A 12716-nucleotide genomic window follows, 5' to 3' on the forward strand; every position below is an offset into this window, starting at 1 on the left:
CATGTCATCCTATGTGGGACTGAGAATTGAGTAATTGTTTAACCATGATCAAAGCCATTGCCACAATTAGAGGACTTAGCCAGGCAAGAAAACATTGGCTTTGGTTAATTATCAGGTCTCAGTGCATGAGGGGTGTTCCCTCTGCTTCCCATTGGCTAAGAAAGCATATAAAGGTGCTGGGAAGCGCGGGTTGTTCTATCCACTTCTCTTGACTTCATCCCCTTGGTGCACTGGGTAAGTCTATTTAACTCAATTTGCACTAATTGTTGTTTAGGGACAATTTTAAATATGAACCCAATCCTTCACCAATACTCTGTGACTTTGGATCTGTTAGAGCAGAGGGCATCTTGGTTTACGTAAGAGACTTTCTGTAGTTTGTCAATTACAGACCTTGTTTCTTGTAGTTTCTCAGTTAAAGTCTTAAAAATATCAGGTTGGGATTTTCAAATCTAGAGATGGGATTGGGACACCCTCCACCCCATTCCCATTAATTATATTTGGGGATTATATTATGAAAATTCCTTACAGAATTATGACAGATCTCAGTCTACTTTGACTATTGACTGCATAACTCTGATCCTCAGCTGACTTCATTGGGGTCATAAAGGTTTACCTGGGCTGATGATCTGACCCTGCTGGTTGCACAAAATTATGAAAATCAGCTTTCATATATAACTATTGAACACAGCCCTGACTGTTCTTTTCAGTTTAGTTGATAGAGCTGTAACTATAGTTTAAACCAGGAGATTTCAAGATATATATGTCTTCTCTTCCAGGGCAAAGCTAGCCTCTGCTTTAGGTGTGTTATAAAGAAACTCTCTTTTTAGGGAGTTGACTCCATAATGGACAACATTAGGGTTTTTATACGTTAATCTGCAGCATTTACTGTTGCACACTATTGGAGACATGACACTGGACAGGATGGACCACGGATATGTTCCAATATGGCAATACTTAACTTCTTAGTGGTACAACTTTAAAACTGTGACTTCCATGTCCCACCTGGCCAAAAGCTTAATGTCTTTTACTCTTTGAATGCTCTTTTACGGTAATAAGCTGCTATAGGTATAACAACCACTCATTTCATATGGGTTTTTTGCAGCTTAATGCTTGCCTGAAACAGTGAAAAGGTGGTTTACTCTGAATGTGCTAGGAAAGCTTTTTGAAGGTTTATAAAGAAGGGTTAGGAGTTCTATGCGAGTGGCCTCAAGAAACAGAGTTGTGAATCTGCTATATCGCTATGAATTGTGCGTAATTGTGTGTCCTCTGCTCCCTACTGTGTGTTTCAGCTATACCGCAATCCCAAAAGATGTCTTCCAGCAAAGCTCTGTGTTACCCACGCCCGCCATGTTATCCCGACATCTGCCCAGACCCCTATGTTGATGCCTGGAACGAGCCTTGTGTCACATCGTGCGGAGACTCGAGCGCAGTGGTCTATGCACCGCCGGTTGTCGTGAGATTCCCAGGACCGATTCTTGCTACCTGCCCTCAAGACAGCGTTGTGGGAAGCACCTTGCCATATTTACCCTATGGGTATGGGGGCCTATATGGAGGTGGTAGTTTCGGTGGCTCAGTTGGATCCGGGGGTGCTTATGGAGGTGGATCCGGTGCTGGGTATGGTGGTGGATACGGGGGCGGATATGGAGGCAAATACGGGGGCTTCTGTGGGTATCGGAAGAGCTATGGTAGGAAGTGCTATTCTTCCCGCTTTGGAAGCTGTGGCCCATGTTAAAGAAAGATCCACGGAACAAGAAACAAACAGGAAATGAAAGCGACAATGGAGATTCGCTTCTTAGCTAATGGAAAAGGAGCACCTAGAACTCCACATGAACTCAGTGGGGGCTGTGTGTAACTCAGGCCTATCAATGTCTTCCCCTCTTACATGTTACCTTAACTGTATAATCTAATGGCTTTGCAGCTTAGTCTTATGCTCATATTGTGCTTTGTCCTATTCGATGCATAACCATCTACAGGTTAATTTGATGAAAAATGGGACATGATTTTCAAATCTACAGCTTCAAGAAAGACAGCAGAACATCTTGTGTGAAATGCATCACTCTGGAGATGGTGACTGGTTGTAGCTCTTACTATAACCCGGAAAATACAGTCTCTGTACTCTGCATTAATTCATTCTGTAAATGTAAACACTGCTGCTCATTTCCATTAAAAATTATGCTGCATCATATTATCAGCCTTCTGGTTTTCCTTTCTCCTCCATTCTTTCTTTCCAAAGCACTCTGGGTGAAATTCTCCCCTGTGCAGATGGTCAGTACCAGCCCTATGTACTAATCAATCCCACTCAAGCTCATCAGTAAGAAAGGATCAGGTGTATTACTTGTTCAAGAGCATTGTGCAGGCCCTCTGCACGGGGGGTGCGAGGATTGCCCCCTTGTTACACGTCATAGAAAATATCTGACTGAATAAATGACTTTCAATTAGAATATATTTCCCTGCTTCAAATATTATGCAGAATCATAGGCTAAGGCAGGACCGAGGACAGCTAGACCATCCCTGGCAGCTGTTTGTGTATCCTGTTCTTAAAATCCTCCAGTGATGGGGATTCCATAACTTCCCTTGAAAACTTAAAATCAGTGCTTAGACATCATTAGAGCTGGAAAGTTTATGCTTATATTTTACTTAATCTCCCTTGTGGCAGATTAAGCCAATAAATTCCTTATTCTACCTTTAGTGCACATGGACAACAGTTGATAGGCATCCTCTTTATAATAGCCCAGTTTTCTTTAACCTTTCCTCATAGTTCTGGTTTTCTAAACCTTTCACCATTTTTGTAGCTCTCCTCTGGACTCTGTCCAACTGGTCCTCACCTTTCCTGCTGATGTCTTTTGCCCTGAACTGGACATAACACTCCATCCGAGGCCTCACCAGAGCCAATCAGAGTGGGACAATTTGCTTCCTAAACACAGAACTTTTACTTGACTCAAGATAAACAAAAGCTACAAAATCTGCATTGTTGAATCTCTGCTGCCTTTCTGGCTTTGCTCCTGATGTAGTCCTCAGGCTCTGATCTGATACCATGTTTACACCCATGTTGCCCTAATGTAAAGGATAATGCTAGGTTTAGGGCAGTGGAGAAGAAGGCCCTTTGTTCCACTTGAAAATGCGTTCCCTGAACATGTGGATCCTGAGGTCCATATGAAAAATCAGTAGAACCATTCATTTGCCCTGCATTTCCATCAGAGATCTCAGCTGACAGCTGCGTATAATGTCATCTTATCCCAGGGTAATACGGGGGAGAGAGTTAAATAAAAAAGTTTTTGCTCCTAGTGAAGCCATCTGGATCTTCAGCCACTGTTCTTATTGACTTCGTTCTGAGAAACAGAATTATCCCTCAGAAGATGAACTCTCATATCTCCAGGATGACAGCAGTGTGTTCAGGGACCTATCGCGCTGCTTGCTACACATGTGCAGAATCTGTGACAGTCCCCATCTTGAAGAGTTAGCCAGCTCGAGCAGAATCCTGACCTGTATCTTGTACCAAAGACAGGGCAAAGCCAAGCCTTTAATCTATCCAATATATCTACTGGAACTATGAAATTCTAAAACTGCCTGTGTTTTTGGGTGCCTCAGTTTTGGGCTTCCAACTTGAGACTCGTTCATGGAGATCCCATTGCAGATGGCAAGTTCTAAGGAATATCAGAAAGGGCCCATCACAAATCACTAGTCCCTTTTGAAAATCTTGGCCTCGGCTCTCATTATAGATTCCCTGAGTGGTCTTGGTCAGATCAATACTCTCATTTCCGTCTCTCCGTATGTAACACTCAGCTGAGTTGTTTCCCTCTTGGCCATCCCAAGTGTCCAACAGCGGGGCATTGGCCAGCGAGGTTGGATTTGTTTTCCCTGCACGGATGTCATAGGCTTCTTGCTGCTCCCAATCAGTTACAGGAAGCTTGGAGTTGGGTTAAAGTACAGGTCTCTCCTCTGGCTCTAGGGAGCACGCTCATTGGCTGTGAGATAGCTGCATACCTCTCAAACCCCTTTGCTTCAGCTTAGGAAGAATCATAAGGCTATTTAGTCTTTCTCTCTGCTGTAGAAAAGTTGGACTGTGTGGAAACCCAAACACAGTTTGGCTTGACCTGAAAATTTCTTTTGATGTGCCCATGCGCTGGTGGGCAAGACTTGGGGCAAGCAGTTGATTTTAACCTTGCAAGATTGTATTGGCATGTACCTGCTGAATCTACATTGCTGTGATATTGATATCAATATACTGGGGTTTTTTTGCACTGCACATATTCTGATACATTTTCTCACCATTTTGGATCATATGTAGTTTTTGCAGGGGCATACATTTATTCTGTATTTGAGCTGGGATGATGGGAGGGAAACACATCCCCCAGGTCTGTGGAATCAAGATGTAGTTGGGACTGTAAAACAACACAGAGGAAATCCCTGTTTCTCAGTCTTCCTACCCTTTAGCTCCTAATCCGTCCGTTTAGGGCTGCAGACACTAACAAAACAGCTGCCTTTCTCATTCATAGCAACTTACGGTTCCACTGCTTTAGGAGATCAGTCATTCCCACAACACCCATATGACATACGTAGTTATTATCTTCTTACCTCAGCAAATGTTGACTGATGCTCAGAGCTCAATTCAGTTGCCCAAGGCCACTCCAGTGGAAAGACTGGGACTAGAAATGAGGCACACCTCATTCTTAATAACCTTCTCAGTTATAATTTAAACTCTAATATCTCCAGGATACCAGCAGTGTGTTCAGCGCCCCATTGTGCTGCTGGCTAGGCAAGCCCAGAATTTGAGATGGTCCCCAGTTTGAAGAGTCATTTACTTAGTTTGATTCTATCTGAGACATGTGCACCAAAGGGAGAAATCCCCCCTCTGTGCAGAGGGCCTCCACACAATGCTATTGATCAAGTAATGTACTTCATTCTCTTCTTATGGGTTTGAAAGGGATTGATTAGTGCATAGGGCTGGTAAAGACCATCTGCACAGGGGATAATTTTACCCAGATTACTTTGGAAAGAAAGAATGGAGGGGAAAGGAAAACCAGAAGGCCAATATTGTGATGCAACATATTTTTTAATGGGCAGGATACATTCCAGGTATTATCCTATTAACTTCCTTGGTGTCAACACGGGAATAAATCTAGTTCCATTTTCATTGTTCTGCTTTGTATTACTTCACAGTATGAGGGTGACTCAGGGGCATATCACTGTTGCAATCTGCCGTCATTAATGAAAATATCATATAGTAGGGAAATCAGGACAACCTCCTATGCGTCCCTGCTAGATATGGCCTCTCACGTAGAAAGCGAAACCATTGTTAACTAGTCTTTGAGTCCGGATTTTCCACCAGTTATGCACCCACCTGCTAGATATTTCATCTCAACCACATGGATGAGGGTAATGAGAATCTCATGTTGGACTGAATCAAAAGCCTTACTATTAACAAGATATACTGGGGTCTCTAAAATAATTACCCAACATATGGCTTCCATATGAGAGAGATTAATAATATTGGGACTATTCATCTTGGAAAAGAGATGACTAAGGGAGAATATGACTGAGGTCTATAAAATCATTACTGGTGTGGAGAAAGTAAATCATGAAGTGTTATTTACTCCTTCTCATAACACAAGAACTAGGGGTCACCCAATGAAATGAATAGGCAGCAGGTTTAAAACAAATGAAAGGAAGTATTTCTTCACACAATGCACAATCAACCTGTGGAACTCCTTGCCAGAGGATGTTGTGAAGGCCAAGACTATAACAGGATTAAAAAAAGAACTAGATAAATAGCTCCTGTTTTCTGAACCTTTCATCATTTTTGTTGCTCTGCTCTGGATACTCTCCAATTGGTCCACATATTTTCTACAAAAATCGTTCCCCAGAAGTGGAGACAGTTCTCCATCTGAGGCCTCACAGGAGTTGATTGGAGCTGGACAATTTATTCCTTAAGTTTAGGATTTTGAACTTGTCTCTGCTGAATTTCATCTTGTTGATTTCAGACTAATTCTCCAACTTATTAAGGTCATTTTGAATTCAAATCCTGCCCTCCAAAGTGCTTGCAACTCCTCCCAGCTTGGTGTCATCCACAAATTTTATGTGTATTCTCCACATAATTACACACATCATTAAAGAAAATATTGCATAATACAGGATTCAGGACAACCTTCTGCATGTCCCAGCCAGATATGGCCTCCCACATAGAATGAAAACCACTGATAACTAGTCTTTGAGTCCGGATTTTCAACCAGTTAGGCTCCCACCTTCTAGAAATTTCATCTCAGTCACGTGGTCAAGAGAAATGTTTCCCTAGTTTGCTTATGTGAATCTCACATTGGACTGAGTCAAAACTTACTAATTTTAATATATTATTTCCTTCATAGCAACATAGCAATCCTTGAGGGAGCTATTTAGTGATCTGGGGCAAAAATTGGCGATTGGTCCTGCTTTGAGCAGGGGGTTGGACTAGATGCCTTCTGAGGTCCCTTCCAACCCTGATATTCTTTCTTCTCAAAACTTACGTTTACACTGCTTTAGGAGATCAGTAATTCTCACAACACCCATATGAAACAGGTAGTTATTATTGTCTCACCTAAGAAAATGTTGACTGATGCTCAGAGCCCAATTCAGTTGCCCACGGCCACTCCAGAGGAAAGACTGGGACTAGAAATGAGGCATACCTCATTCTGAATAGTCTTCTTAGTTATAATTTGAACTCTGCTATCTCCAGGATACCACCAATCTGTTCAGAGCCCCATCATGCTTCTCACTAGACAAGCCCAGAGTCTGAGACAGTCTCCATCTTGAAGACTTAACCAACTAGCTAGACAGGACAGCGGAAGGGTGGAAGGCAGGATTATCATTCCATTTTAGATGATGATGAAGAGGGAGATGAAGGGCAAGGTTTTCAATACAGTTAAGAACACTGAGTGCTGAGCTCTTTCGAACATCTGGCCCCAACTGTAACATGCCCAAGGTCCCACAGGAAAGAATTGGAGGAGGCAGTAAAGTAGAACTCAGTGTCCCAATCCATGGCTTTAAACAAACAATCATTCATTCTCTCTAAGGCCCACATCTGTTATTCAGTTCTGTAGGCGCCAGTGTGATATCTGCTATTCTCTTTTTAGCACCACATCCTGCAGTTCCCTAGAAGAGATCTGGTTAAACCCTCAGAAGAATGAAACCCAACAATGATGGCCTGATTAAAACTCTGACTATAAAAAGCCAGAATGTGGCTGATTAAGAATACTTCTATCATGGATATATGGTACTTTGAAATGAACGTGGCAAATCATTTCACAGAGCTGGGTGGAGACAATGTTAATCATGCCAGTTCCTGTGTTAAGTTTTAAAGATGTTGTCAAACTGGAGAGAGTTCAGAGGAGAGCTACAAAATAAAAGATTAAAGAAAACTGAGCATGATTAGTCTTGAAATACAAAAAACTGAAGGGGGACCTAATGACAGTGTTCATGTCTGTGCAGGGCTGTTACAGAGAGAATGGTGATCAATTCTTCCCCATGTCCACTAAAGGTAGGACAAGGAGTAATTGGCTTAATCTGTATCAAGGGAGATTTTGATTATATGCAAGCATAAACTTCTTAACTATCATGATAGTTAAGTTTGATTTTAGGCTTCAAGGGAAGTTGTGAAATAACTCTGTCACTGGAGGATTTCAAGAACAGGATAGACCATCAGGGATGGTCTAGATCTACTTGGTCCTGCCTCAGAGCAGGGGACGAGACTAGATGACCTCTTGAGGTCCCTTTCACCCCTATATTTCAAGGAGTCTATGATTCTGTATAATATTTAGAGCAGGGAAATATATTCTAATTGAAAATTATTTATTTAATTCATTTCTATCTGAGACATGTGTAACAAGGGAGTAATTCCCCCCTGTCATGTACCTGATTCTCTTCCTACTTATGGGTTTGAGAGGGGTTGATTAGTGCATAGTGCTGGTACTGACCATCGGCACAGGGTGGAATTTCACTCAGAGTGCTTTGGAAAGAAAGAATGGAGGGAAAAGGAAAACCAGAAGGCTGATAATATGATGCAGCATAACTTTTAATGGGAATGAGCAACGGAGTTGACACAGAATGAATGAATGCAGAGCACAGAGAATGTATTTTCAGGGTTACAATAGGAGCTACAACCTGTCACTGTATCCCTATTGATGTGTTTAACAAAAGACGTTCTGCTGTCTTTCTTGGAGCTGTAGATATGAAAATCAGGTCCATTTTTCACCAGATCATAGAATCACAGTATTTTTTAAAGGGACTGAGCAGCAGAGTTTACACGGACAGAATGAATTAATGCAGAGTAACAGAGAATGCATTTCCAGGGTTACAATCAGAGCTCCAACCAGTCACCAGCTCCAAAGTGGTGCATTTCACACAACGTGTTCTGCTCTCCTCTTTGCAGCTGCAGAGCTTGAAAATCATGTCACATTTTCCAGCAATTTTAGTAACTTGTAGACTGCTCAGCATCAGAAAGGACAAAGCACAACAGCAGCATAAGATTAAGTTGCAAAACTAGACAGACCATAAAGCTCAAGGAATATGTAACAAAAGGAAGGCATAGATAGGCCTAATTTATGCATGTGACGAACACCCATCACTCCCCCAGATTTCGAGTGGAGTTACAGATGCTCATTTTCCATTGGCTGTGTGGGGAATCTCTCTATTGTCTTTCATTTCATTTCATGCTTGTTTCTTGTACTGTAGATCTTTCTTCTGGGTTTACCAAGGACAACATTCCCAGCGGTTAGCATAGCACTTTCTACCATATCTCCCCCATTTCCCATATGAGCCCCCGCATCCACCGCCTGATCCAAATCCATCCCCGAATCCACCCCCAAATCCACCACTGTATCCACCACTGTATCCACCACCATAACCACCCCCAACACCACCAACAACTCCAACACCATCCCCAAAACCACCCCCAGGTCTATAGGGTAAATTTGGTATGGTGGTTCCCACGAAGCTGTCTTGAGGGCAAGTAGCAAGAGTTGGTCCCGGGAATCTCACGACAACAGGGGGTGCAAAGACCACTGCGCTCGAGTCGCCACATGATGTAATACAAGGCTCATTGCAGACATAAGCACATGGTTCTGGGCAAATGTCAGGACAATATGGGCGGGATGGGTAACACAGATCTTTCATCTTTGATGATTGTTGTAAACCTGAAACACACAGTAGGGAGCACAGTGAACATAACACACAATTTGCAGTGTCATGCGGTAATAGATGCCAGGTAATTCCATTTCTTACAGGCTCTGTATCTGCTCCTATTTATTCCTTCTCCTCCTATTCACCCATTTACCCTTAGTCTTCTTCCTAACCATCCCCTGTGAACCCTTCTTACATCCTGGCTTCCTCCTTCCCATGCCAAGCAACTTCCCTATTTCTTTGGGTCCCATGCAGGAAATGTTCTCCATCTGCTAAGCCTTGATTGGCCACTTCTCCTTGAGATCAGTGCTGCTTGGAGCTTGCACCAATCCCATCCGATGGTTTCATCTGTCTAGTTTTCCTGATCTCTGTTTCTGGAGGCCACTCCCATCCAACCCCTAACCCTTCTTTCTAAATATTTTGACTCCAGTCAAAACTTTCCTAGTCCATTCATAGTAGATTACCTTTTCACTGATTCATGCAGTCATTAAGCTGCATAAAACCCCCATGAAAGGAGTGGTTATTATCCCTGTGGCATCGAGACTCAGTGGAAGTGAGCTGCCCACCACTGCCAGGTGAATCCATGGATGAGCCGGGAGTAGAACTCAGGCCCTCCTCATTGATATTAATGATAAAACTGATCATGTGAACTCCAATATTTCCTACATGCTGCAATTGAGAATGGGGCCCCATTGTACTGCGCCCTGCACAGGCAAAGGGTAAGAGACACTCAGCTGGCAGTTGGGACACCCAGCCGGGAGGTCGGAGATGGTTTTAAATCCCTGCTGTAAATGAGGCAGAGTGGGGATCTGAAAACAGGTCTCCCACATTCCAGTAGAGTGCCCTAACCACTTGGATTGGGATAGGCACATCCATGCCAGCCAGCCAGTCACCTCCCTATATTCCTGGTACTTGCCCTCAGATGTCTTCTCTTTGATCCTCAAACTGGTCAATATGCTCTGAGAAGACTAAGTGGATCTGGACCTTCAGGTAAAATAGGGAAGTGAATGCCTAGTCTGAGAATCCCCCTGGGACTTGGACTGTGAGCAGACTGGAGTATCAGGGTGTTGGAGGCTTTGCATGTATCAACCAGGACAAAGGCAGGTGCCATGTGAATGTAGGTGCCTACAGGGTGAGCAGTTTTGCGGATCTCATTGTCACCTAATTGTTGGATTTCACTGACTAAATAGGAATGTAGATGCCTAAATATCTCTGTGGATTTGGTTTCAGGGGATTAAAGGCTCAGTTACCAAACAGTTGTGATTACTGAGTGCTGAGCCCTTTTGAAAATCTGGTCCCATCGGATTTACCCAGGGAAATCTGTGGCAGAGAAGAGGACCCAAAGAAGATTTTCTGAGGTCCTACCTGTGCCTTGTCCATAAGACCTTCATTTCCCAACAACTCAGGAGGGAGGAGTAAATAAACAGCTGTGTCTTATTACTAAACCAACAATATAGAATATTTCCATCATGGACAACTGCAATTTTCAAACCATTTTAGATAATAATGGCACCGCTTAGTTCAGAGAAACAGTTAATAATGCAAATGCCTTTCTTAAACCAGTTCAACATAGGGACTAGATCTCTCAACTAGTCTAAATCATCATACTTACTTATAATTTAAATGTGCTCCTTTTAATCACACCAGCTAAGTATCTGGATCTAAAACTGAAAATTATGCCAATCAATAATTAAGTATTGCCATATTGGGTCCGATCAGTGGCCCATCTGATCCAGTACCCTGTCTCTAACAGTGTGCAGCACCACACACTTCAGATTAATGTATAAGAAGCCTGACGTTGTCCATTATGGAATCAACTGCCTATAACAAGTTACTAACACACCTGAAGCAGAAGCTAGCTTTGCCCTGGAGGAGAACACACACACACATACATATATATATATATATATTTAAAAATCTGGGACTCATGTATAGCTCTATCTATTGAAAAGAACAGAACAGAAGAGTTGCTCTTCAATAGTTAGATACGAAAGCTGATCTCCATAATTTTATGGAAAAAGCAGGATCAGATCATCGGTCCAGGTAAACCTTTGTGACTGCAATGAAGCCAGCTGAGCACCTCACTATGTGTATTTATATATATAAAGAGTTAGAGAAGCACAATCTAGTCTCAAAATCTGTTATCAAAGTAGATGGTGGCTGAGATTTGTCATAAACCTGACGTCCAGAACCCAGTTATAATAATTGGGAATGGGGTGGGAGTTTGAATCCCATTTGTAAATTTGAAAATCCCAACCTGCTATTTGTAAGAAAGCATCCACCAAAGTCTGAAACTGATGAGCTACAAAAAAATCTCTTATGGAAAACAAGATGCCCCCTGCTCCAGCAGTTCTCATAGCACAGACTGTGGGCGTAGGGTTCGATCCATCGTTAAAACTATCTCTAAAGCAACAATAGGAGGAATCTGAGTCAAATAGACTTACCCAGTGCACCAAGGGGATAAAGTCAGGAGAAGTGATTAGAACACCCTGCAGTCCTGAGCACTTTTATATGCTTTCTTAGCCAAGGGATGCACAGGAAACATGCTTAGTGCACAGAGACCTTCTCATTAGCCAAACAAAATGTTTTCTTGCCTGGGTAGCTCCTGTAATTATTATAATGGTTTTGATCACTGTTAATGATAAATAGTCAATTCGCAGTCCCACACAGGCTGATCTGCATGCTGCAACCTGCAGTTTCCTTTCATGTTGAATCTTTATGGGTCAGCTACTTTCCTAGTATAATCCTCCTGACTTCCTGGATGTCAACAGGACACTAAATCTAGTTCAATTTCTATCGTTCTCTTTTGATTAACTTCAGAGTATGAGGGTGACTCAGAGGTATATCAATGGTACAATCTGCTGCCACGCACACGATTCCATATTTGTTCTTTAAATACATATTTAAACAAATATGTTTAAACAAATAAACAAATATGTTTAAACAAATACATTTGTTCTTTAAACTGCTGTCTACACCCTAAGCAGCACTTTCTATAACCAGGGATATAGAAAGAATGAAAGACTCTCCAAACCTTACTACTGAATTCTCTATGGATATCCAGGCACATAGGAATTCTCAAAGGTTCTCATGGTCCTATATCTTTTACTCAATAATACCCAGCAGCATCTCTTTCAGAGATGTTCACGTAGGAAAGGTTTAGATACTGTGTTTGTGGGAAGGGAGCTATGCAACATTCTCAGATAGAGAAATAGATTTTTAGCCCCCCAGAAGGAGTACTTGATCAACACCAGTTTTTGCTTATGGGCAGATGAAAGAGGAGGGAGGTTTCCTATTTACTAAAGATCACCAAGATCTGTCTGTGGCTAAACAAAAGTCCAAAATTTTCAAAAGTGACTAGTGATTTTGGAGCAAAACCTCAGATATCTTGTAGAACCCTGGTTTTCAAAAATGCTCAGTTCCTACTCTCTGGTTCCCAGTCCTCTTGCAGGCACCTCAAGCAGGCACCAGGAATCACCAGTCATTTTTGAAATTCTTGGCTTTCATTTTCTCACACTTTAAACTCAAGGACATGAGAGATTTCAACTAGAGTCAGAACAGCCTGC

The sequence above is a fragment of the Lepidochelys kempii genome, chromosome 24 (assembly GCF_965140265.1).
Source record: "Lepidochelys kempii isolate rLepKem1 chromosome 24, rLepKem1.hap2, whole genome shotgun sequence".
NCBI classification, from domain to species: Eukaryota; Metazoa; Chordata; order Testudines; family Cheloniidae; genus Lepidochelys; species Lepidochelys kempii.